General features: G+C 50.3%; 1 protein-coding gene across 2 annotated transcripts in view; it reads right to left on the bottom strand.

The window, feature by feature from the left end:
- Window positions 1-25,873, bottom strand: part of LOC144173891 (proton channel OtopLc-like) — a gene marked incomplete at its 3' end in the record, with an annotated part of 91,802 nt that overhangs the window by 40,613 nt on the left and 25,316 nt on the right.

Below are 25,873 nucleotides of genomic sequence, written 5' to 3'. Positions count from 1 at the left end.
TCGGCCTGAAGAGCACTGCGAACGTACGTGCCCAGTCGTCACTCCCAAATATAGCCCAATTTGGACGGGGCACGCCAACGCCATTTTATGAACGTGTCGAGAGGCGCGTGCTTGGAAAAATACACACGGCCTGGGACCCCGCCGTGAGCGTTCAACCTCGCATATGCGCGCTCTTCGCCCACAGCATTGATGGCGATATGCGTAGCGGCTGCTAAATTTGCCGTTTTCCTTTTATACAGAAATAGAAGAAAACAAAATAATACAGTGAAAGCGGAAGATCCAGACAACTTTTTTTATTGGTATTATTGCTTGCCCTGAACCTTCATTCGAGCGCTGTAACCGTTCTGAGCTCGAGTTGATTCCTCCCGTGACAAAGCGCTTTTTCAGGCGGAAGCCCTAAGTGACCCATTGCGTGAAAAACAGCCGTTGATGTGGATGCTGTGCGGTACAGGAAATTGCCGCTGCTACAAAGAGTAAATAAAAAGCACAAGTGCGTATTGAAATTTACACCCGGCTCCCCGAAGTCGAAGACGCAGACGAGCAGTGGAACCAAAGTTAGCCTGATGCCTTGCACGTACCAGGTGAACGCGACAGCACATGAGTAGAACGGGTGCACTGCAGCCACGCGGAACACTGATTCCCCTGAAGCTGTGGCGTAAAGTGTCGCCAGTCTGCCACTTGAAGTAATCCGCGGTAATGAAGCAGTAATGATGCCTTTGATCCACAAGTACCGCCATACTTTCTCGTTCATTTTAAGAGAGGAAAAATAAAAAAAAAAACCGCTTTGTGCTCGAACCGTTTCGTGAGCCAGATCCGCAAACCCTCGGAACGCTGCCTGCCGTTCGACTATCAGCGTCAACAGGCTTCTCGAAATCACTGCGCATTTTGCCTATTTCATGCAGCTGGAATACGACCACACGAGAAAACACGAATACGCAGATTAAATCGCTAGTGCTGCTTTTTTTTTTCCAGGCAGCCCCTTCACTGGGGCGACGGCAACCTGCATGCGACATCAGCAAACAGGAGATAGCAGCTACGCCGATGCTTTTTTGCTCGACAGGAAGGGGCGTGAAGAGGCTTGCGGACGAGTACATGTCCTGTAACGGAGGCAGCCACCCCTATCGCAATGTTTGCGCGCGCTTTGCAAATCTTCTGACCCGGTTACGAGCAAGAAGCAAAAGGAGTAAACGATAGACGGGGCTTAAGTACCCGCACGTACCTGACGCTTATAAAACCTGTCAGACGTCGCAGCTGTGGCTCGTCTCCTGGCTTATGTGCACATGAACGCATAAGCCGGGGAGAAATGTATCTACACCATGATTTCAGTGACGCAGAAAGAGGTTGTCGAAAGATAACGGCGAATTAAAGTTCTGTAATCCTGGATGCCTCCAACCATTGAAGTCCCACTCATTACGGCCGCTAAAGCAGGCAAGAATAAAAACAAAACGACAGCAGACGATTACACGAACATATTGCGATTACTCAGCGTTGGCTTTACTGGCAGCTTTTTTGCATTATTGTCCCCCATTTGGCCGCAGCGTAAAGTGCATTTGCCCAGGAGCACTATCTAAAGGTGAGTGTCAATGACGACTACGACGACGACGACGATGATGATAGTGGCACTGACATGAGGCGCGGCCATGGTAAACAGCCGACACTTTTTCCATAACAGCCGAGGCTGTAAAAGCGTCAGCTCTTTTAGGGGAGAATTCCCTTAGGGGCTCGGGGTGTCGGCGTCTCATGTCGTCGTCGTAATCGTCGTCTCATGTAGTCACGGTACTAAAACACCGGGACATTCGTTTACACCTCGCGCAAGAACGCTTCGTAACGCGTACTGAAACAACACTGGCACACTCGTTTACGCCACGCGCTTCGTAACGCGTACTGAAAAAAACACCGGGACACTCGTCTACGCCTCGCGCTGAACGCTTTGGGCTTCAAAGACACGAGGCTTTTACAGTAACGCTGCATACCTCTGCCCCCAACGGTTTCATCTCCGTCGGCGAAAACGCCGAGGCGCCAAGAATACACTCATACACTGCATGCTTCGCCCCTCCCCAGGTTTCATGCTAGCCGAGATGGCCTGGGAATATATTTTTTGTTTGCTTAACAACACGGCAGATCACATCCAAGCAACTAAAACTTTCGAATGGGCATGCTTGTGTGACGCCACATTCTCCAATACCCACGGAGGCCATTTACTGAAAATTTTCCAGCATATATGCTTCACGTCAGTAAAGGCGCCACACACCTGACAGTGAGGGTCAACACCGCTATTAAACATGCGCATTGAGACATTTTTACCTGCCCCGAACATGCGTCAGCACAGACCACCATGGGAAACAATGCTTATAAATGTCTTTCCTGTCGCCGACTGTAGGCGAAGGGCAACGCGATCTGGTGCTATTGACCGCTTTTTTTATTTACCTTGCGAACGTTTGCAAGAAATGGTCCACTGGTGAAAAATAACTTAACAATGTGTGAGTTCGAGCTAGCTACAATCCCCTGCCCTACCTTACTTAGCTGCAAGCTACAACCGAAACCGATAACATGTACGCTTTTGGGGACGGACGGACGGACGGACAGACGGACAGACAGACAGACAGACAGACAGACAGACATGCTGCACGCTAGGTAGGACACGGAGGCGGCCTAGACCGGACCGCCGAGATGGCTCAAGTACGGCGGACGACGCCGTTTGCGAGGAAAGAGTCGCAGCCGATAGCGCACGCTTATCGCGGCCGTCTGGGTACTGGAACAAACAGGATTCGCGTCGCAGAAGCGACATTGTTCGCTACGTGCACGTGAACGGAAGCCGCGAAGCACTGCACGATGCACGGCGAAGTCAAACTTCGCCCTGATAAGAGCTTCCTGCTGTGTGACCCCCCCGGGTTTTCCTTCAAGACGTTGGCAGAACCGTAACTCTGTCTTTAAGGTCTCCGTATCACGCATTCGCCCAGAAGCGCACAATCAGCTTCATGCTCTGAAGGGCTTCGGGAAAGCCCGGCCAGAGCCAGGGGCTTTTGGACGACGGACCCCCCACTGGTCCGCCTCCAGACTTCTTCTGTCCGAAGCAATGAGCAGGGTTCGGGCTTGGTGCAAACGAGCAGGGTGGGCATTAAAGGGATACCTTCTCATAACGTAAAACTGGCGAAGGAGATCTCGAACAGTTTACTAGCGTAATTGCTACTCTACGCTCAACCGTGTAGAGTAGGAATTCTCAAACAAGTACCTCCTACAGAAGTACCTTCAGATAGTAATTTATTGACAGCATCTATTCTAATCTGTCAGCATCTGACTAATTTATTTTTCGCATAATCACCGTTAAAAACTTGCGGACGATATATAGAGTGCTATGAGGTGCGCCATCGTGGAGGGATACGGTTAAATTCCGACCAGTCGGGCTTCGTTAATACGACATAAAACCTTGTATTCACTTCTTTTTTTTTTCTTTTTCAGAAGCGACTGTAGACATCAAGATGACTGGACATTGCAGCGATAACCATCATTTAATCGCAGCACCACAACGGTTAATTCAGCTATTCCGCTTCCCATTGACGTTGTTACTCCAACATTTTTTTTTTTTTTAATATTAGGGCCCACAACACCTCCTGACGACGACGCCGACGCTGGCGAAAAGCTCCATCGGAAGTGATAATAGAAGCTTCGCCGCACAAAAGTTCCCTGCAAAATTGAAGTGATTATGAAAAGTATATGCCCGCCTTCTCTCTGATGATGATGATTGCTATTGGCTTCCCCTTTGAAGCGGGGTGATGACATGTCATCTTACCAAAAAGGACTAATATAACCATGTTTTACACTCTTGGTTTAATACTAGCGCTGCTTAGGGCAGGCACTAAAGTTTATTAGGCCCGAAATACTTTCTTTTCCCTGTTACAGGTGGTAACACATGTCCTAGGCAATATTCCCCTCTCTGCTTTTCGTCCACCAGCATTCTAATCTTCTTTTCGTCTCTCTCTCTCTCTCTCTCTCTCTCTCTCTCTCTCTCTCTCTCTCTCTCTCTCTCTCTCTCTCTCCTGTGATTATTCTAAGAAAGTGCTGCTCAGTCCAGACGCCTGCCTCAATTTCGGCTTGCGATGCAGTGAGCGTTCTAATCCGGAGGATAACGGTTCCTAACGCGATTTATTTTGAGGACTAAACGAATGCAGTTGTCACTCGCGAACAAGAAAAAACGTTTCACGGGCACTGTAGTTGGTCTTTCAGATACCGACACGATAGACGCACAGTTGAGAGTAGGCAGCACGAAAAATAGATGCCCAAAGCATCCGTGAAGCCACCCTCGGTTGAGAGTGGGTAGGCCGTCTTCAAGTAAAACACCATGCTGCATGCGCTGCACGCGGACAAGCAGCTCGCAGCGGTAGCCAAGACGTTGAAGAAGGCAGTAAATGTTACGACGTGCCTGTCGTAAGGAGCGAAGCGGTGGGATCCGTATCGGCAGGTCGCAGCCTCGGAGGCGCTTCTCCGCACGCCGTATAAAGTGCACACAACGGTTTTCAACTATGGGTGCGCGCGAACTTGTGAGCGCAAGTTTCTAAGCGGGCGCGTGGGCCCCGGTTATGATAGGAGGCAATGGCCTAAAACGCAATCCGGATGGTTGGTGGCCCAAAGCGCTGTTACAAGCAGTCAAGCACTCTAAGACAAGTCGCCCTAAAAAACTCCACAGGCGTCTCTTGGCGACTAAAAGTGACTTCTTTACTTAAAAATGAGCAAACAATGCATGAATTTCCCCCTTTGTGACAATAACTACGCGTCAGAAGTAATCGTGCGGAAAATGGTGCCAGCGGCTACAGCATTGACGGGATCATTTTTCCACAGAGTGTAAGGCGCGTTATTCTACGGGCGGCATCACGCCAATGCGTACTGATAAACTCGCGTTTGCCTCGAAGGTATCCTGGGTGGTTCTATCTCGGATACACGACACCTGCCCTCGACAGAAATACCGGCAACTTCCAAGAAGAAAAAAAGCCCAAGCAACCGTTATTGCCTCCGTGATCGGTAGTGTTTACTGCTCTTTCATTATTCCAATTCTCCTCAGCTTTTATTTTTTTTTCTCTCTCTTTTTACGTTGACTTCCCAATTGTTCCCACACCGCCCTTAAATTACCCTTAAGCTATGCCCTGTAGCCAGTTAAGTATTTTTAAAGCGGGGCGTTCTGTGCCTCGCTGACGGAGTTAGAAGCCGCGCCAAAATTGCAGGAAAGCCACCTTTACACGGTGGGTTTCCCAGAACGATGATGACTTCAATAATTCCTAGTTAACTCGAAGTCGTAAAATCCGCTGAAAATATCGAGAGAAGCGGAGCTTCGAGTTCAGCGAAATGCCAAAAATTTGCGGCCAGATCACTGAAATAAGAGCTAATGCTGGTAACAAAAGCTCGACTGCACATGAGCGCTTTCGAAACAAAGGCAAAACAGACCCCCTTTAAAAGATTTTTGTTACTGCGGAAGGAATAATTGCGTGATGCTCGCCTGTTTCGCGTTCGCATCTGTCCCAGAGAAGCGTTCTCGAGCTGCTCAATGCATCGCATGAATTGCTTGTCGCCACGTTGCGAAGGAGGCGCGGCATCTTTGTTGTTTCTGTCCTCGTAGGCACTTCTCGGGCTCCTATTCGTCCTCACGATCAGCTGCATCGTCCACAGCTGTCTAAATGAATTATGCCTCGGACAGCATTCGGGTAACGGGAACATCGGCCTCGTACAGCGTAAATTTGTCGTTCCGACCGTGTTCGGCACGCAGCGATTAGAACGGAGACCTTATCAGCTGCCTGTAGCGGACTTCGCCCTCCGTCAACATTTCGAGATATCCGCAGCCCCCGAAAAAAACGTTTCGAGATAGAGGGGGGCAAATATGCACGGCGAAAAAGAGTTTCGACTTAACCTACATTTCGAGATATCCGAGTTCGAGTTGATGACGGATCACTGTATAAGGGCAGGCACACCAAGCGCTCCAAGGGGAAAAAAACGCTTCCAGAGGTGGGAATCGAAGCTGGGTCCCTCTCGTTGTGATGGCGCCCTTCCGACACGGTCGCCGCAGTTTGGATTTTGGACTTCGACTCAGGTTACACGGGAGAAAGGTTCGCGTGTTAACCATCTTTGTCTTTGAGAAAGGGGCTGTGGTTTTTTACACTAATAATCGGGCGATCGCCTCATCGGGCCCGTATGTTCCTTTCCCGAAATATTTGTGCCACCATAATCATCACCGCAACAATCACAGTAAGCACCGTCATCCTCGGTTGGTCAACAGAACTTGGTCCTGATTTCCATTCAGCCGCGTACGTAATAAGGCTATCTCGAGTGGAGTTAGGGGTAACAGAAGGGCCTGCTCGGGCAGTAAAAATCTCGAGCTGCTGTGGGCTGCCTCATTACCCCCTAAGCCGGTGTGGGCAGGTGTCCACACGACCTCCACGGGCGTTTTGGGGATTTCGAGAGCCCTGGCTGATATGTGCCCTCGGGCAAAGTTTCGTATAGCAGATTGAGAATTGGACAAGATGACTTTTGGGGTAGGGCTCGGAAAAAGGGCCAGCGTAATTGGCGCTTCTTCCGCCTCAGCAGGTAATTAATGGGAGGCGGCGTTGGGCGGCTCTGATACCTGGGTCCAAAAATCTCTGGTAGAACGTGCTGCCGAAGTCACCGCTGGGCTGCGCCCAGTGGTCACCACCCGCCCCTAAATTGCATACTGCGATAAAGTTTATTTTTCCTCCTCCTCCTTCATCCAGCCGCACCAGTTTCTCTTCCACAAAGTTTGCTTTTCTTCACTACGGGTATGCTCGCGGTGAAGCATTCTTTGCGGGGATTGGTGTGCTCAGTGTTCTTCGCACCTACCATGGAGAGCGACAAACCCGGACGGTTTTCCACAGAATGCTGTCACTTGAGGCATTTCCTTACAGTAGCGTTTGTAAAGATAGCTTAAAGTCTGCAACCAGAAAAAAAGTCACGCATCTCCACGAAGTGAATCATGACGAGTGGGCGAAGCACTGGGGATCGTTCTCACCGTAAATCACCCGTGGCATTGCCCACTCGCGCATGTAAATGAGTGCCGACGTGCGCGTACAGTATATACAATTCCAATCCAATTCAATCCGGTACAATTCAATTTAATCCAATCCAATCCAATCCAATGCTTCTCGCGCATGCGCAACACTGTGTACACGGACGCCAAGGGACAAGCCAAAGACAAAGCGAGGTCCTAAGGTGCTTCGCCCCTAAAAAAGTCTGCGCGCACTAAGTTACTATCCCGAATTATAGCACTAAATCGGATGCACTCGAGTGCTATACGGGTTATGCGCTCAGAGTGAACAAGTTGCTTTGTTGGAACCTAGCGTTTGAACCCAGGAGCAGAATCCCGAACCAATCACGACCGGGATCTCGCTCCGCCTGGAGATTTCTTCAGGCGTAGGGTTCGGCTCCTCACACGGAGATAGAAAATTTTGGCGTTTCCCATCTGCGCCAGGTGGGCCGCAGGTTATACCAATAAATACCAATAAACCAATACCAATAAATACCTATAAACACGGCCTGCACAATCTGGGAATGCACAAGTCATACAGGTTCTCTGTAAATGGCTTTAAATGTAGGGTGGGCCGGCAGTATTCGCCTTCATTTTTGGGTATTATTCATGCACGCGTAACTGCATCCTTAGTTTATGTGTGGCAGCTGGCGAAACTCCAAGAACTCGGGGTGCAGCTCTCTTTTGCCCTCCGCGGCCCTGACTCGTGTGCCTGCACCGTCTATCGACTGGCCATGAATCCTACTATAGTTGGTGACAGCTTAACTCTGCAGCGGCTTTTCAAGATCAAAGGGATTTTGTGTTCATCCGCAACCAATGGCGTCTCGCCATTTGTGTGACGCCTGCGACGTACGTTTGAAAGGAGAACTACTTCCAATATGGCCGCGCTCGCTTCCCCACCGCTGCTGCGCTGTAGAGCGACAACGAGGTTGCCGAGAACCAACAGCTCTGTAGGCGATTTGTGTTACGAATGTGATTAGTGCATCGGGAAGCCGCTTATCGTCACCTGTCCCGTGTGTGTCTTGCCGCGTCGTGGTTTGTACGTACGTGAGGAAATCGTGGCGGCACTGGTGGGCTGCTTTACGTACTCGGAACGTCGTCAACGAACTCGATCTGAGAACGGGAAAGCGTCGAAGCTGCATCTGTTGCTGGTGTGATTGTGGAAATTGTGTCGGTGTAACGCAACCTTTGTGAAGAAATAATGCGATTTGCTTTCGTCTACGGCAGTAGCGGTGACAAGTTGCAAGCGTTTTCGTTTGTTGCTGTGAGCGTAGGCTGCGCCCGATGTTGAGCGCAGGCCTACGTGGTGTCCGTCCGGCCCGACGCGGATCGTGCAAACGTGTGCGGCGTGTTTTTTGGCCGGATACGGCCGCTCGCACAGCCGAACACGTTATTAAGACGATTGCCAAATCTTACTATGTGAGGTATCTTTCCTTGCCGATTCGCGCATTGCTTTAGCCTGCCGGGGTACGAACGGAGCAGCGGTGTGGCGTTTTTTTCCCCCTGGCGTAAACAGGTATGATTAAACCATTATTGCAGGGACTCGCGAAGAAGTAAACGTTCGTGCACAATTATCCGAGACTGGGTTGGGTAGCTTTCAGAAAATCGGTATGAACCTGCCTTCCTGCGAGAGACGGGTGCCTATGGCGTTCTGTTTGTGCCAATGGGCACGTTATAGAACATACAAAAGTATGAACGAGTGCGAGTATTGTTGAGGTAATCAAATGTGGTTGCGTTTCGTTTCTTGACTCATTGGTTGGTCGTAATCATCAGTAGCATTTTTGAAACGTATAAGAGGGCTAAATAAACATCGAAAGTGCATGATTGCTGGATTTTGAAATTTGAACCACGCCGTTGAAGGAAGCCGGAAATGTGTGGCCCCGCAACATGACCACGTAGTTTTTTATACATTGCCAAAAATACACACGCGCGCTGCTTTTTATTATGCCTGCTAAGCTTATGGTGCGTATGCTTCCATCGCTACACTAAGTGGTGTCAGAGAAACTGACTATGCATGTACTGAGGCTGCGTATTTCGTGTGCAGTGTGGAATTTTTCATGAAGTGTCGTGAGCTGTTAAAGTTGTTTTGAAATAGCTGAATGCGTTTAGTAGGAATGAATCAATAGTTTATCTTCCCTTTATTTTCATGCAGTTTGTGTGATGGGCTTTATGAGTTATAAAAATTTGTCTATTGCAGCTGTGTTTCATAGTGATGGCTGTAGTTTAATGATTGCATTTTGGTGCTTGTGCAGTTTAAGTTTCAACAAAGGGGTTACAGTGTATTGGCAGACATTCAGATTTCCAGTGTCTCTGTCGTGATAGACTGTTATTATACAGAGTGGAGGACATGTTTGAGCGTCTTATCATGGAGCATACTTTAATTTAGATTCAACACCGCTTCCCACTTTTAGATGTTTTTATTGTTCCACCAACTGTGAAGAGCCTTCAAACAGTGACTGAAGGTGGTTCAGGTTGAAGAGCTGCAGCAATAATTGCTAATACTTGTGTGTCAGGTAGAAATGAGGTATGTCACCCCTTCAGAATGCTATGTTCATACTTTTCAAGCATGCACTGTTGATTCTGGTTATACAGCTGCAAGAATAATAGAAAGCAATGATGCGGCATATCAAAATGGTTAAACTTCAGGCCTCCAGATTGTCATGTCGCTGCTTTCTGTGCGCACTGTTGCTTCCAGCTGGTTCAGATGCAGTAAAAATTGGAAAACTTACTCAGCAGGTCGCAACGATTTTACGTCACTTCTTCAAGATGCTATGTAACTCCTTTGCAAGGTTGAACTGTTCCTTCTGATTAGAAAGCTATGGTAAGAAGTGAAAGCTCTAATAAAATATGTTGGAACGTGTTTATGCCAGGCCTTCAAGCTGTGATGTCGCTGCTTTTTACACACACATTGTAGCTTCTAGCCATGAAGTTGTGGTGAGGGTTGGAGACACTTGCATAGTACGTTAGAATAAATTCATGCCACACTTTCAGGCTATGAAATCGCTGCTTCTCTCGCACACACATTGTAGTTTCTGGCCATGAAGTTGTGGTGAGAGTTGAAGATGCTTATGTAGTACGTTAGAATGAATTCATGCCACACCTTCACGCTGTGAAGTCACTGCTTTTCACGTACACACTGTTGCTTTTGGCTTTAAAGCTGCATTAGGCATTGAAAACACTGGTGCAGCAAATCAAAATGGATCCAATGTCAGGCTTTCAGGGTGCCACTTTGCTGCTGCTGGCTGGAAAGTGTGATAAGAATAGAAAATACTTGTGCAGTAGTAGCCCATGACACGTTGACAAGGGGCAGTGAGAATTAAATATTTCTTATCCCTGTTCCAGTTTGGTGCTCTGATTGGTTGCAGAAGTGGATAAAATGGAAATGCTTACATGGAGATGTCGGCACATTTTTAAATAATTCACTTAGATCTCACGTTCATACTCATATCATTGGGCCTGTTGAGTGTGGTTGTCTAAATAGGTGCAGTAAGAATTGAGTGCACTTGTATAGCTGTTCGTTCAGGTTTTGTATGGGGCAGTCAGTGTTCGACGTCACTGTTTGGTGTACATAGGGGAAGGTTATTGGCTTCGGGAAGATTATCAGAAATTAAAATGCTTCCACAAAAGCTTGACATGACATGGCTGCAAAGCAACTACATGTTGAACCGAATATTTTCTTTATGTATGCTATTTCAAAAGCCTCATCAACAATAAAAATATCTTCACGGTAGGCTGCTGCACATCAGTGTAAAGCCAATGAAAGTTGAATGTAGCACAACTTGGAAACGAACTTCGGACGGATGCATTTGTAGGTCACTATTCGTTTTTTTCCATAAAATCTCGCAACAGTAATTTTTTTAGGCGGCTGCTAGTGCTTAAGGGTGTTTTTCTATCAATTTTCACCGTCAGTTGGGGTTCTCTGCGTTATCACTCCACTGTAAACTGCGGGGTGGTGATATGACACTAAAGAAACGCCGGCAGATCTTTTATTACATCGCCGGGAAACACCTCGGAAATGGTCGCCTGGATTGAAAGCATGACACTGTATACTGTCAGTCTAACCAACTGACGTAGAGCGTCTTGCCACTCGCGTGTCTCGTGAAGTAGAAATGCTTAGTCTTGTAACGTTTGACATCCAGCAGTTCTCTGCTCGCGCCATACGGTGTTGTCTCGTTTAAGCGGAATAAAATAACGCTTGTTTCTTCGCACCTACAGCTGATTTCGCAAGGCAGGACACCTTATGCGGCATCGCGACCTCCACGGTTGTGTGCGTCGCCGCGATAGGTGTTTGCAGTGCGTCACTACGTTCGAAACAGTCGCATAGAACAATGCGTGGCCCGTTGATATCGCGGCCGATTTCTGAAAGACACCGATGAATTTTCGCCGCTGGTTTCCTTTTCACCCTGGGCTTACACAGTCCGTGCACTGCATCCAGCCATTGCGGCGACGAACCGCCCCTTTCTTCCGCCCTGCGTTTACGACGCTTGATTTAGCGGTGATGATGGCTGTGGAAGATATTGTACCGACTACATTTCTTGACAATGATTGCACACGCGAAGCGAAGAAATAGTCGAACTGCGACGAGCCCGACAAAATATAACGACGACCATTGATTATGTTTCTCCAAGCAGACGACGGCTAAGCTAAGCGACGTGCAGCGGTCGAAATTTGAACTATACAGACCCAAAAAATCGTGTGCGCGTTGTTTATATGTTTATTTCTGTTGTCTAACAGTAAAACAATCACAGATACCTTTGATTTAAGCATAAAATACACCGGAAATAGTTTCTATCAAGGATAACCTTTGTTTTAGTGAGTAATTTTTTTTCTCCTGAGCCAGTCTTCAATGAGGACGACTTTTTCTTTTTCCTGTGAAAATCATTCATTCTTCGGAATGAAACATATATAAAGGACATTATAATCAGATGGTTATACTGTCAGCCGCTCATATTAGTAATCATGGGTATAAACAGCTGCAATATAAAGAACTATTTTTTCTAACCGCGGAGAGTCAGCTAGCGGCCAAACAACGCTTGTGGGCGGAGCTGCATTCTTACCCTGTCATCAACTATACAAGCAAACTCCTCCCACCACCACACTGGCGCCTCTCCCGAGAGGAAGCTACAGCTTGGCGGCGTCTCCGGACACCACCCGCCTCCACCTCACCTTCCGTATACCCAACAACCTCCCCTCTGTGTCCCCAGCATGGCACCCTCTACCACATCATATGGGAGTGCCAACGAACTCCAGACTTGCCCCCCGGACCCGGATATCCAGCTTAAGCTGGTGACCCGAGCACGGACGACCGGCCGAAGTCAAGGCATCCCGGACTAGGGACGCCTCCCACGGTGCGAGGCCCACACATCAGCCTCTGCTGGATAAATAAAATATTTTACTCTCTCTCTCTCTCTCTCTCTCTCTCTCTCTCTCTCTCTCTCTCTCTCTCTCTCTCTCTCTCTCTCTCTCTCTCTCTCTCTCTCTCTCTCTCTCTCTCTCTCTCTCTCTCTCTCTCTCTCTCTCTTCTGCTACCTGTGGCATGTGGCACAGAGAGGGCGGAAATTTTCTCAGTTTGATTTATTTCCCACCATTTGTGAATTCCTATTTTTCCACGCACACAAAAAGCTTCGAACTGGTACCCCTACGCCTTCCTTGTCGTCGTGTGTAAACAGCGCCAAGAAAGGCATGGGGGCACCAATTTTCCTTTTTTTTCTTTTTCTTTTTTTGTGGGCGTGTGAGGTTAAGAGTTCAGAAATGGTAGAAAAAGAAATAACTACGAAATTCCCGCCGACCTGGCCTGCGAGGCGCGCCGCAGTGGAGGGCTCCGGATTAATTTCGGCTACCTGGAGACCTTTACCATGCGCCGAAATCTCGACACACGGGCGTTCTCGCTTTCCGCCTCCATCAAAAAAGCGGCCGCCTCGGTCGGCCCTAGCAGTTTCACTGCAAACAATGAACTGCGGGCTTTTAAAAGAAAAAGAGGAAGCAACAGGAAATAAAGGGGGCGGGGCGGCCGCAGCGTATGCGTTGAACGCCTATGCATTGCTCGTCGCCCTGCGCGCTGCCGGTAAACCACTACAACGACGTTTGCTTACGCCTGACTAACAAAAGCGCACACTCAAATCCTTTTTTTATGTATTCGACCAATGGGTAGAGAGAGAGAATAGTCTTTAATGATACTGGTGACGTTAGCCTGGCCAAGGCGCCTAGCTTGCTACACCAGATGTATAAAAAAAATGAAATCGATGGAGAGATGATGATAATGACTGTGATGAAGATGACGCGCTCATTAAGAGAGTCATGTTTAAATAGTCTGATCAAGTCCTGTGCTTCGCAGGAAAGACAGTAGAGCTTTTGTCGCTCGAGATGCTCGTTTAGAGTTCGTCCAAGGGCCTAGCACGTCACTGAGAGTTGAGCCTCTAGACAGCGGAAGACCCAAGGACACTAAAAGGGACGTTCTGGAAGCTCTATAACGCGTACACTCACATAGCACGTGGTTCAAGTCCTCGCGCACGTTACAAAGAGTGCACAAGGGGGAAGCAAGCGCTTGAGCCTGTTGAGACGTTTCCGTGTGATCAAGCGCGTGTCCTGAATGGCAGCGTATACGACTAAAGGTGCGCCCCTTACCTGACGTCCTCGGAGGAGCTGTCCTCAACGTCTGCATCTTCCATCCCTGAGGTGAACAGTGCCAAGCGCAACGTTTATGTTGTCAACAGAGCTCGTTCGAAACCCCTTTCACTGAGAGCGCCAGCGAGTGACGAAAGCAAGAAGCGGCACGCGGAGCAGGGAAAAAAGCACGTTTCTCTTTTTTTGTTGTTCCTTTTTTGTTTTTGTTTTTCAGCGTTTCAAAATGTGACGCCTAACGACGTCGGGGGTGTCGCAGCAGGCGATGCCTTTGAAGGATCGTTCTTGCATGTTCAAGGAGTCCTCGCTGTGAGCTCCCGAGCTCCGCTGAAGTACCAGGCACACTTTTTCACAATGAGCTCGTCCATCTCGAACTTCATTCAAGAATTGCGGCCCCTCTGCGGGCCTACTACGAATCTGTCGCCTTGCACTGCGTCGTTTCCTCTAAACACGTGGCACGTGTTACTTGTTTTCTACTCCCGTTTCGCCTGAATAAGTGCGGAAAAAAAGGAGAGGATAAACCTTGTTGCTGTGGGCACGGGCTGTGTTAAGCTTGTATGTTACCCGCTGTGGGAGTCGATTCTTGGAGATACAGGCAGGCGACACAGAAATCAGTAGGGCTCACTTCGATGACGTAGTCCTGCGCTATAGAAGGCAGTATCTAGCATATGTGCGCGTGCGTGTGGGCGATAGTAGTACCAGGTGATGCCCGGATGCGTTGAATGAGTCGAAAACGAGACAATATATACTCCGGATTCCGCAGAAACGTGTAATTTGGCCACAAGTAAGATTCGCCACCCTGATGCATTACTTGGGACAATCCCTGATATTTGCACACTTTGTAGCACAAACTGCTTAGATAACTGAACGAAGAATTACCGAAAGAAACATTATAGCTTTTGTTACTCCCTCGAGGCAGCAATCAAAATGCGGCTTTGTTGAGCTCCTACGTCGTGATACGAACGTACGCCCGAAGTTTTAAGTCTAAATTTAGGGCATGTGCGCAGAGGTGCCGTGCACGCAGGCGTCACATTACGAGGTAGATGGTATACACTGAAGAACTCTGGGATTTGTACCCAGTAGAGTGACAAGCCAATGGCCTAACGACGACCCCCTTTTTTTTCTTTTTGGAGTTTGAGACATGGAAATTGAGGAAGGGTTTGAATGCGCGCTTGCACGGTTGTAAATCGACTCATTCTTTTATCATCCCATTCCCATCGATTTCTTCGAACCTAAAATTAATCTTGATGTTCTGTTTATTGCGCGAGAAACCCAAAGGACCTGAAACATATATGCTACATGCAGGAGATATTCATCGATCTGTTAAATAATTTTTGAGAATTTTCTCTTTGTTTGTCATGTGATAACATTGGTTCAGTCTTAGCGTCCTTTCTTTTCGTCAGCCTAATTTTTTTTTTGCCGTACTGAGCTTGTGAGTTTCGACGAAGATAGCATGGTTATGGGGAAAAAAAAGAGCTGCAACTCTCATTCAAATGCGGGTATGCTAAAGCGATTTATATGGCGCTTTGGCGAATTTACATATAACCTACGACGCTTGACAAAAACTGGCTACGATATAATTGTAGTTTCAGTGCAGTCTGAAAACAACGTTAGTTTTTCGTTTTTCACCGTTTAACAGAACACGTCCGCAATTGGTTACACACAAAAGCCGTGTGTATCTAGGAAGCAAATGACTGCCGAAATATTATATAAGCATGAAAAATGTCGTTATCTCGCGTAAGGTACAAAAGTGCCTTCATATTTGTTCCTAGTTAGTAATCATCCTGTATACGAATGAAAAAGAAGGCTGTTCCGCGGGCTCAAGTGGAAAAATATGCTGGAGGACTATGACTGCTTTCTAAAACAGGTCTAGCGACAGACAACGAAGGCTGAGTTGGGCACAGAATCTTGCGAAGCGGCATCACTACAGGGAAGAATCACCGCCGATAGAAATTGGTGGATGTCTGCGGCGCAGGTTCAGGCTCACTGCACCAAAACTTGGAAAAAGGCAAAGCTGAGCTCTTAATAACAGCGTCCTGCAGAGTTGCACCATTGTGGCGACAAAAAAAGAAAGATCAGTGCAGGTCTGTACCGAAAGGGCGGCTCCTGCTCAGCGTTGATCTCGAAAGTTCAAAGCCGGTATCTAAGTCCGGCCACGATAATCGCCGCCACCAGAAAATGGGGGTTATATGGATTGGCCGACTGCGTGCTCGAGTACCGGAGCACGTCAGGCGAAAACACTCCAACCAGGGTCGACGCCCCACACATAAACGGAGTGCGTGACCTTATCAGGAAAAAGACGGTCCCGCGTGTGAAGGCCGAGAAAAGAACAAAAGGGTGTTGCGCGAAAAAAAACCCTTTATAGCCGATCGCACGTGCCAGAAAGGGCTGATGGCCCCTCCGGGGTGATCTGCCAAGTTTCGCGCTAAGCGGCATCCGTAAACAATTAAAGGCAAAACCACCGACAAAGCTACTAAACTCGAGGTGACGACGTCAGGCCATACGTCCCTACGAAGGAAAGTAGTTCATCCACCTCAATGCAGCCATGAGACGACGAAGGAAAGCTATACAGCTTTCTCAGAAAACTTCGCAGTTGAAGAAAAATTCGTCTTGGTGAAGGACGAAAAATTCGAAGTGAAGGACAGGTGTTAAACGCCCTTCGTTTAACACCTGTCCTTCACTTCGAGTTCGGTTAGCTCAGTTGGTAGAGCGACTGCTCCGGTTAAGCGATGGTCCCGCGTTCAAATCCTGGACCAGAACGAATTTTACTTCAACTGCGAAGTTTTCTTCTTTGTGGTCGTACGGCTGCATTGAGGTGGATGTCAAACTTTCCTCCACAGAAACTTACTCCACCTTGGGAATTTCCCTTACATCTGGTCGTTCATACGTGCCTGTTTTCTAATGCAGACTAAAAATACATTAAAAAATGGTAGAGAAGAAGCATGGGATTGCGCTTCGCTTCGGCGTTTCATTCGTACCACTTCACTCCAGTCTACGCAGCCATAGAGAATTTCGATTGGCTGTGGCAGAGCTACCATGCCCTCCGGAATATAGCTGCCAAAATGCGCCAATCACCGCCGCGTAAATTGCTTTCCCTTCCGCCGACTGATCGAAGTACGGGGATGGCATTGGGAACGCGAGCAGACTTGACAATGGGGTGCTTTGGGAAACATTTCGTGGGAAACCTGCCCGGGAATGCCCGACACTGCTCGATATCGAGTTCCGGTGGACACACTCGTGCTGCACGCTGCTCTGCGCGGTTGCGGCATTACCGTGTTACAGACACGGTTTCCCAAAGTGGCCCGTCATTCCAGTCCGCAAGATATACGTGGAGCGACATCCGCCACGGGAGCTCAGTGACTCAGGCGCCGCGCTAATGATCACGAGGTCACGAGTTCGGTAACCTGTGTTCGGTACGAGCTCTGTGCGGCTGTGTTTTTAGTGACGGCGAAAAACCAGAACGACCCGCCGCGGTGGCTCAGTGGCTAAGGCGTTGTGCTGCTGAGCACCAAGACGCGGGTTCGATTCCCGGCCGCGGCGGCCACTTTTCTGTTGGAGGCGAAAAGCAAAAACGCCAGTGTGTACGATATGTCGGCGCACGTTAAAGATCCCCAGGTGGTCAAAATTAATCCGGAGCCCTCCACTACGGCGCGCCTCATCGCCAGCGTTGCGTCGGCGTGTTAACCACCACAATCAATCAAAAACCAGAACGCCCATGTGTCAACATTGCGGCGCACGTTTTAAGACCCTCAGGTGGTCTAAATGAATTCATAGCCCCGCACTACAGCGCACCTTATAGCTCGCGTGTAGCTTCGGCGAGTAAGAAGCCGAATGGAAATGCGACAAAAAATAAATTGCGCACAAGAGCGGGGTTCGCCACCAGGGGGCTGACGCAGCCAGACGAGCTTCGCTTCGGCTCCCGCTTTATGCCTCCCAAACAGCGAATCTGCACTAGCGCTGACTAAACGACCACTAACATCGAGCGCCGGACTTTGAGACGTCTCATCTGACACCAAGGTGAGACAAATCGGACCTCGAAAGCCCAGATTGTCGGCCACGGGAAACAGCCAGCGCGCAGCGCCCGCTAGGCCTACTTTGTAGGCCTAGCTCTTTGGAACAACAACCGAGCCGCCGCCGGGTGACCATGTGCGACGCGCTATCACAGCCCGCACCCCAGATCGCCGACATGGAATTTGATCAGCTCAGTGGACGCACCATTCACCCTGACAACCCGTGGATCCAGCACATCAAAAAACGCAAGCCAACCAACGTCCCGGCCGCGCAAACAAGCCCTATCGCCCATGTGCGCCGACCACCTGCCACGCCGCCCTCCAAGATGGCGGCCCGTGATCCGCCACCAAGACTCCCAACAAGCAACTACACGATCATCTACCGACCGCGCGCGGGGCTCAACCTCGCTAGGCTGACCACCACACCACTCACCGAAGCTTTTGCAGCCAAATGTGAGCTCGACCTGCCGTCCTTCTATAAGAAAGTTACCCTGCTTGTGCAACCGACTCAGAATGTGATCGTCGCAAGTACGCCCGACCCTGACCTTGCCATCACACTCAGCAACATACAAACGCTTCAGATCACAACAGGACTTTGCGAATTTGCCGCCTATATGAAGCCTCCACCCGGCACCTGCCGGGGTGTCATCCACGGTCTGGAAGCCACCATTACCGACTCAAACCTCCACGACTATCTTCTAGGAAACGAGCCGGCCCTCATCCACGCACGATTCATGGGTCAGACTCGATCGGTGCTTCTGACTTTCCAAGGTAACCACGTGCCCTTCTACGTGAAGGTGGGCAGCGTCCTCCACCGTTGCCGACCATTTCGCCGGTGTGTGCAAGTTTGCCGCGTGTGTGGTGAACTTGGGCATCGCATGGACGTGTGTCCCCAACCTGAGGACTCCAAGTGTGCAGACTGTGGCCAGTCCTCGCCAGCCAAGGACCATGCGTGCCAACCAACGTGCAAACTCTGCTCACTACCGCACACCACAGCAGGCAAGGACTGCCCGCGCCGCTTCCGGCCAACCGTGCCTACCAACAAGACACGTCTTCTCGCCGACAACCAGGTAAGCTGGTCAGCTGTAGCTGCGCGCTCTCCCACCGCTCATTCCTCCCTCCAACGTGACACGCCCAATTTCCCCCCACTCCCTACCTCGTCTCACTCACTCCCACTCTCACTCCCCGTCCCACAACCACTCCGCGATCTCATCAAACAACTGCAGGAACAAAACGCTAAGCTTCTCAGCCGAGTGGAAGCACTGGAAGCAGAACGCGCTGCACTACCTCATCCACCCCCGTCGGCTACCGAGGCTCCCATTCCCTTCACGAGAGCCCAAGTAGAAGAAATAGTGAACACGCAAATCACAGCTCACATCGTTCCATATGTCGAGCAGTATATAGAAAAATCCACGGCGTCCCTCACTAAAATGATCACGGAGGCGACCGATGCAACCCTCCGTCTTCTCACGGAACGATTCTCCGCCCTGGAGCAAACTCTCCTCCTCGAACACCCACCCCAAGCCAAAAAACAAAAAGGACAAAATGACCCGTAGGCACACAGTGCAACACCCTCTAACTATATACCAGTGGAACTGTCGATCATTTAAAAGCAAGAAAGCCTCCCTTGAACTCTACACAGCCACCAGCCCCGTGGACGTACTGGCGCTTCAAGAAACGGACACCCCATCACCCACGCTGCGCGACTACAACACCTACACCAACCCACCGCACCAACGCACGGCAATATTTGTCAAGCGTACCCTTCCGGCCCAAGTGATACCAACGGCATCCCCTATCGATCACGTTTTGGTCGAGCTCATCCCTCACGACAAGCGGGAAAAAAGTCTCTTTATCCTGAACCTGTACAGCCCCCCCACCCAGCCTCTCACGGCCATAGAACAGCTACTTCATACAGTGGCCCGACTCACCGGAAACAATCAGTGCATACTCCTCGGGGACTTTAACGCGCCGCATGTTACGTGGGGATATCCTCACGCATCCAAGAAAGGAACGGCCCTCCTTCATGCTACGCAAAATTACCATTTTATCCTGCAAAATGACCTCACCGAAGCTACCCGGCTCGGAAACAGCGTAACGCGAGATTCAATCCCCGATCTCACGTTTACACGACATGTCCCACAAATAGACTGGGAACGGAAGCCGGACACCTTGGGAAGCGACCACTTCATAATTGCACTATGTGTCTCCAATCATGCGTCCCGCCACCGCACCGGAGTGGCACGACTAACCGATTGGGAGGCCCTCCGGAAAGCCCCCCTTCCCTCCATACAACCTACGGAAGACATTGAAGAATGGAGTCAACAACTGGCCGACCTACAACAGACTTACACCAAGAACATCATACTCACACAGGATCTACCAGCAGCCGATACCCACCTTGACCACCTGTGGGAAGCCCGCCGTGGCTTACTGAATCGATGGCGTCGCAACAAGCACAACCGCTCACTCAAACGGCGCATCGCGAAACTTACACAAGAGGCGCTCACGTACGCCCAACATCTCCAAAACCAAAACTGGCGGACGTTTTGCGACCAACTGAGTGGATCCCTCACAACAAAGAAAGCATGGAATATATTTCGGCACCTGTTGGGCAATACGCCATCCAAAACCGACACTGCTCAACACATCACCCGCCTCATTCACAATCACTCTCAACCCCCGGACCAGCTGCTTTCCTCTCTTCAAAAGAAGCTTTTTGGCTCCTTGCTAACTCCATCGTCTGCTTCCCACCCTAATTACCAAGGAGCTCCCAACCCCAACCTTGACGAGCCATACACACGCGAGGAACTCTTACAAGCACTCGCAAGATTAACACGCAATTCGGCGCCGGGGCACGACCAAATTACATACAAGCTGCTTCGGAATCTGAACGACGAGCACTTGGATTCCCTCCTTGACTGCTTCAACCGGCACTGGAAAGAAGGAACACTACCCTCGCAGTGGCGACACGCTGATATTACCTTACTGCCAAAACCAAACAAGTCCTTGGGGCTCGACAACCTACGACCCATTTCCTTAACCTCATGTGTGGGTAAATTATACGAACATTTGGTCGCTAGACGCCTTACAGAACTCCTAGAAGATACTGGCCGCTTTCCCCACACCATGTTCGGCTTCCGGGCACATCTGTCTGCTCAAGACGTACACCTACAATTAAAAGAAACAATCATTGACCACCTCAGCAAAACGAACCCAAGCTGCATCGTAGCACTCGACATACAAGGGGCTTTCGACAACGTAACCCACATCGCCATCCTACAACAACTCCAAACCACGGGATGTGGAAAGGCAACTTACAACTTTGTCCGCGCCTTCCTTACAAACCGGACGGCTACCTTACACCTCGGACAATACAAGACAGAGAAATTCTACATCCCCGCCCGGGGAACGCCCCAAGGATCAGTAATCTCCCCTTTGCTATTCAACATCTCCCTATTAGGCCTTCCGGAACAACTTGCACAGATACCTGACCTACATCACGCTCTATATGCTGATGATCTCACGCTCTGGACCAACACAGGCTCCGCAGGTTACCAGCAAGACAATTTACAGCAAGCAGTCGACGTCATCTCTCATTACCTCCGAACGTGCGGTCTCTCATGTGCTCCACCAAAATCTGCCCTCCTCGTTCTCCGAAACAGGACCCGAGGACGACCACCGAACCCGACACCCGACCCCACAGTATACATCGGCAGCCAACTGATCCCCACTGTCAAGACCCTGCGCATTCTGGGGGTTCACTACCACCACGACGGCTCCGGAGCTGCATATCTCCCCAGACTACAAACTACTGTGTCACAACTAACGCACCTGATTCGACGAACCTGTTCGAGAAGACACGGTCTCCGAGAAGCCGACACCTGCCGCATTCTCCAAGCAATGCTAACCAGTCGGATCACATACGGAGCTCCATACCTTCTCCTCAAACCGCGAGAACAGGCCAAAATTGACATTCTAATTCGGAAATCCTACAAGACGGCGCTTGGCTTGCCCGTGTACACATCGACCGAACGGCTACTGCAACTCGGTCTCCATAATACTCTCACAGAATTGATGGAGGCCCACATAAACAACCAGTTGCAACGTCTGCAGCTCACCCCAACGGGCCGACACCTGCTGCATAAGCTCGGTCGACATGTAGAACAGACTCCTGATTCCCCCCAACGAATACCCACTGCTCAACGCGCGAACATACGGGTGCTTCCCATCCCACGCCATATGCACCCCACGTACAACATTGGACGACGACAGCATCGGACCCGCCTCCTTCTTCGAAAGTACGGCAGTGATTCAACTGCCCTGTACACCGACGCCACTCCCTACCCCCGACAACGAGCACACGTAGCTGCCGTAGTGCGCTCCGACGCCACCACCCTCGTTGCTTCCAGCCTGCAGACAGCATCAACGAGCACGGCAGAAGAAGCCGCTATAGCCCTCGCCATCGCTCACGCTACGACTCCAACTGTCACGGTGCTCACGGACTCTCAAGCTGCCTGCCGCCGCTACGCTCAAGGCAGAGTTTCCACCCTGGCTCTCCACATCCTGTCCCAACGCCGGACTCTACCGATAACCCGCATCGTGTGGACACCGAGCCACACATCCCTCCCTGGGAACGAAGTGGCTCACGCCACGGCCCGCGATCTTCTTACCCGGGCCCTCCCAGACGAGGCCTGCCGCCCCAACCTAGACCATGGTCCCTCTGCTCTGACCCCTCTCCAACAAACCTACACCGACATCCTGTACCACTACAGGGCCTCCCGACGCACTTATCCCCCTCCTCACCCTTCGCTCTCCGTTCCCGACGCCCGCATCTGGCGAAGACTTCAAACTAACACATACCACAATCACGTCGTCCTCCACCGCATCTCCCCCACCTGCTATGCACCCAACTGCTCACGCTGCGACACTCCCAACACGACCCTGCACCTTGTCTGGATGTGCCCACTGAACCCCCAACCACCCGATCCCCCGTCTGTAGAGCGATGGGAGAGCGCGTTGCGCAGTTGCCAGCTCGAGGACCAGGAAGCCCTGATCTCTCGGGCGAAGGCGGCGGCGACTCTGCGCGGCCTACCGGAATAGGATGGCCACCCACCGCTCCTAACTCTTTCTCTCCCCCTCCCCTCTCCCTTTTTCTGAATAAACGTTTTCCTCCTCCTCCTCCTCCTCCGCACAAGAGCGAGAAAACACAGAAGACAACAAACACACTGCCGCGTCTATCACTTTTTTCTCGCACGTTGTCTGCTTGACCGGGCTAGGCTAAATAGCCCAATGTGATATACGCTAAATAATTTTGCGCCTAACCTAATTGGTGTCATGGTTAAAAGGCAAGTGCCACTTAAAAAAATACTTAATAATTTCTATGTGGACTCAGCGAAGAAACCCGTCTGTCCGCCTGTAAAGTCTGACACGCCACACCTTCGCCGCACACAAACAAAGCTGTTAATAAACGTTCCTAAGGCCTGCATGCTTTCGTGTAAAACGCTTATATTGCCCCTGCAAACAATGCTTTCTGAGCCATGCATTTCTGTAATGCAGTGAAGCCGACTTTAAAAGAGTTCAATATACAGTCTTTTTTAGTGATACATATGGCGGTATGTATTTATTGCAAGGGCCCTTGGGCCATCATATTTTGGTAAAAATTTTCTAATATTGCCTCCGAAAAAATGCCTTCCCAGCCGAGCACTTGTGTGTAGCACTGAAGACGACTTTAAAGGGCCTCAGTGTACAGCGTTATTTTGGAGATGCATGGAGTCTTGTGGAGGCATTTATTAAAAGACTCTAACGTCTTCATGCTTCGGCATCAGACTGCTCATGAGGTGCCCGAAAAACGTCTTCCCAGCGATGCGCCCGTGTACAGCAGTGAAGCCGACATTTAAAAAGCTCTGTGCATAGCAGCGTGACTTAAGCGTATTTCTTCGACAATTCCCGCTTAAGAGTGTCTGCCATATTCTTTCTATGCTCCAGACCGGCAGTAACACGTTTTATGTACGTGTTACAACTTCTTTCACTAAACACGAGGTGTCCGGTTCCTTAGCTCGGGACGAAGTCCTTCTGAGTTCTCTGAGTTCGATTTCTCACCTTCGTTTTCTCAATCTGCCCGGAGTACTTCCTTGTTCCTCATCTGTCGTTACCCCCGCTCGCCTGGTCTAATTTCTCATTTCAGCGTATTCTCCCCCCTCCCCTCCCCCTGCACATTAAACTGTCCCAAAAGTCCCCCGAACCCGATGATAGCGCAGAAAACGCGAGTCATTTTCGACCTTGAGCACGTGTCCCCAGTGTGGCTGATCAACGTGGGATGTTTTTCTGGCGCATCACCCAAAACGAAGGGCCCGCGGAGGTGGCCGTCGTAATTGCGCTGTCGCGTGGTGCGGCCTTGGAGATAAATACATCGCAGCCGCGCCCTTGATACGACGCGCAGCACGATCGTCTATATATTTCGGTCGTGGCGCAACAGCCAGGCCGGGAAAGTGCATTCCGCAGTAGCACGCGTTTTTTCCGCTGGTCCGTTTTAAAGCAAACCATTCTACCTATACCAGCCAACGGTTCTTTCGCGGCGTGCGGGACAATACATTTCCAACGCGGCGGAGGCGGAGGCGGGTGTGGGGGGGGGGGGGGGGGGGGGGGGGGTGGGGGGGGGGAGCAGAAGGTTTTACTCACGGAGCACACTGTATATGGCGAGGCGAATTTACCCAGCGTTCCCCGCGCGGAGGAGCCTGCTCGCCGGCGGGCGCGTCGGCGGTACGGCTTTGTCGTCTGCTTTAGCGACGGTTGTTTTGGGCCTGTTATGGCGCAGCTTCGCGCACATTGCGCGCTTCCTTGGCACGGCTTGATTAACTTGTTCGACAACACCTCCAGGGTAACCCGGACCCGACAAAATTAAGTCGTCGTACGGCAAAGTACGTTAAGGATTGGTTTGAACTTTGAAGAGAAGGAAACAAAATGTAGAGACCACATGCAGACATCTGGCAGCTAGAGAAACGCTGCCTCTTGCGCACTGCTTGCTACGAATGGGACTCCGTTTTCTAAATTGGTGAATAGCAATTCGGTTGTGTTTTAAGACGTATTACAAAAGGTGAAAGGAGAAATTGGTTCTGATAAACAGCGATTATAAAAGTTCCCTCAGCTTTCTCGCAATTCTCAAACTTACTAAACTAACTAGTTTTAATCGGCATAAATAGGAATCATTAGGCTCACACGCGGAATTGCTTCGGTGTCTGCGCTTGTGTCGCGCAGTGGTGCATCCCGAAGCTAGCACATCATGATGGCTAGGTTCCGCTGTCTCACCCTTTGAAAGACGCTCCTCTCCGATTTCTCTCTCCCGACTCACGGCCGGGCTACAGCGGCGGCGTCCGCCACTCTAGCCCGGCCGTGGCCGACGCTGCTGCGTTCGGGACACCGCCCCCGCGAATTCCAGGTAACGGTTGGCAGAATCTTTGGTTTCACACTTTGTAGAGCCACGTGTGTGAATTCAAGTGACGCCACATGGACAATTGTTGTAAGTGTCGTTGAAAGCTTTTCTTTCCAATCACCTACCCAGCGTGGATTGGAGCCAATTTTTTGTGTGGACGATGTTATATTATGAGGACTTCTCTTATTTATTTAAGGAAAGGGGGGGGGGAAGGCAGGGGACGCTGTCTGATTCCGCTCTTCGTTCCCAAATCGAACATGTGCGTTGAAACTATGGCTTGTATTCACTGGCGAGGCACGCATGCAGGCAACCATGTGAGTGTGCCGTCACTGGTTACGTCGGGCTCCGTGGGATGGCGGTACTTGTCCGTGCTAAGCACATGATGTCTGTTCGACGTTCCAAACTCTACCCCAGCGAACGCAAAGTAATGCCTCGAGTCCATTGTGAGTGCGATTAAAAACATCTCTGTTGACACCACCGTTGAGAATCGGGTTGAAATGGAGCAAACGACGCACGCCGGTGTTTTTTTTTTTTTTTTCCTTATTCTGCGCGCGGGCGCAGTGGCACAAGCCGCGCCATGTCCGCGGCCTCCACAAACGAACACTGCAAAAAATGTGGAGAGGTGGCAAATCTCTTCCACGCATCCTGGGGATGCCCCGTTATATGGCCCCCGGAGAACGCCCACGAACCCAACACACTAGAGACATGAGAGGCAGCCCTGGCCAACTCCGCCCTCGGGACACGGCGAGAGCTGATCCGGAGAGCGAAGATCGGGGCAGCTGAAAC

The sequence above is a fragment of the Haemaphysalis longicornis genome, unplaced genomic scaffold (genome assembly GCF_048455015.1).
Source record: "Haemaphysalis longicornis isolate Haplotype H1 unplaced genomic scaffold, Haemaphysalis longicornis Haplotype H1 scaffold_3, whole genome shotgun sequence".
NCBI classification, from domain to species: Eukaryota; Metazoa; Arthropoda; class Arachnida; order Ixodida; family Ixodidae; genus Haemaphysalis; species Haemaphysalis longicornis.
The sequence above is the reverse complement of the archived record's forward strand: the minus strand, read 5'-3'. Positions and strand labels throughout refer to the sequence as shown.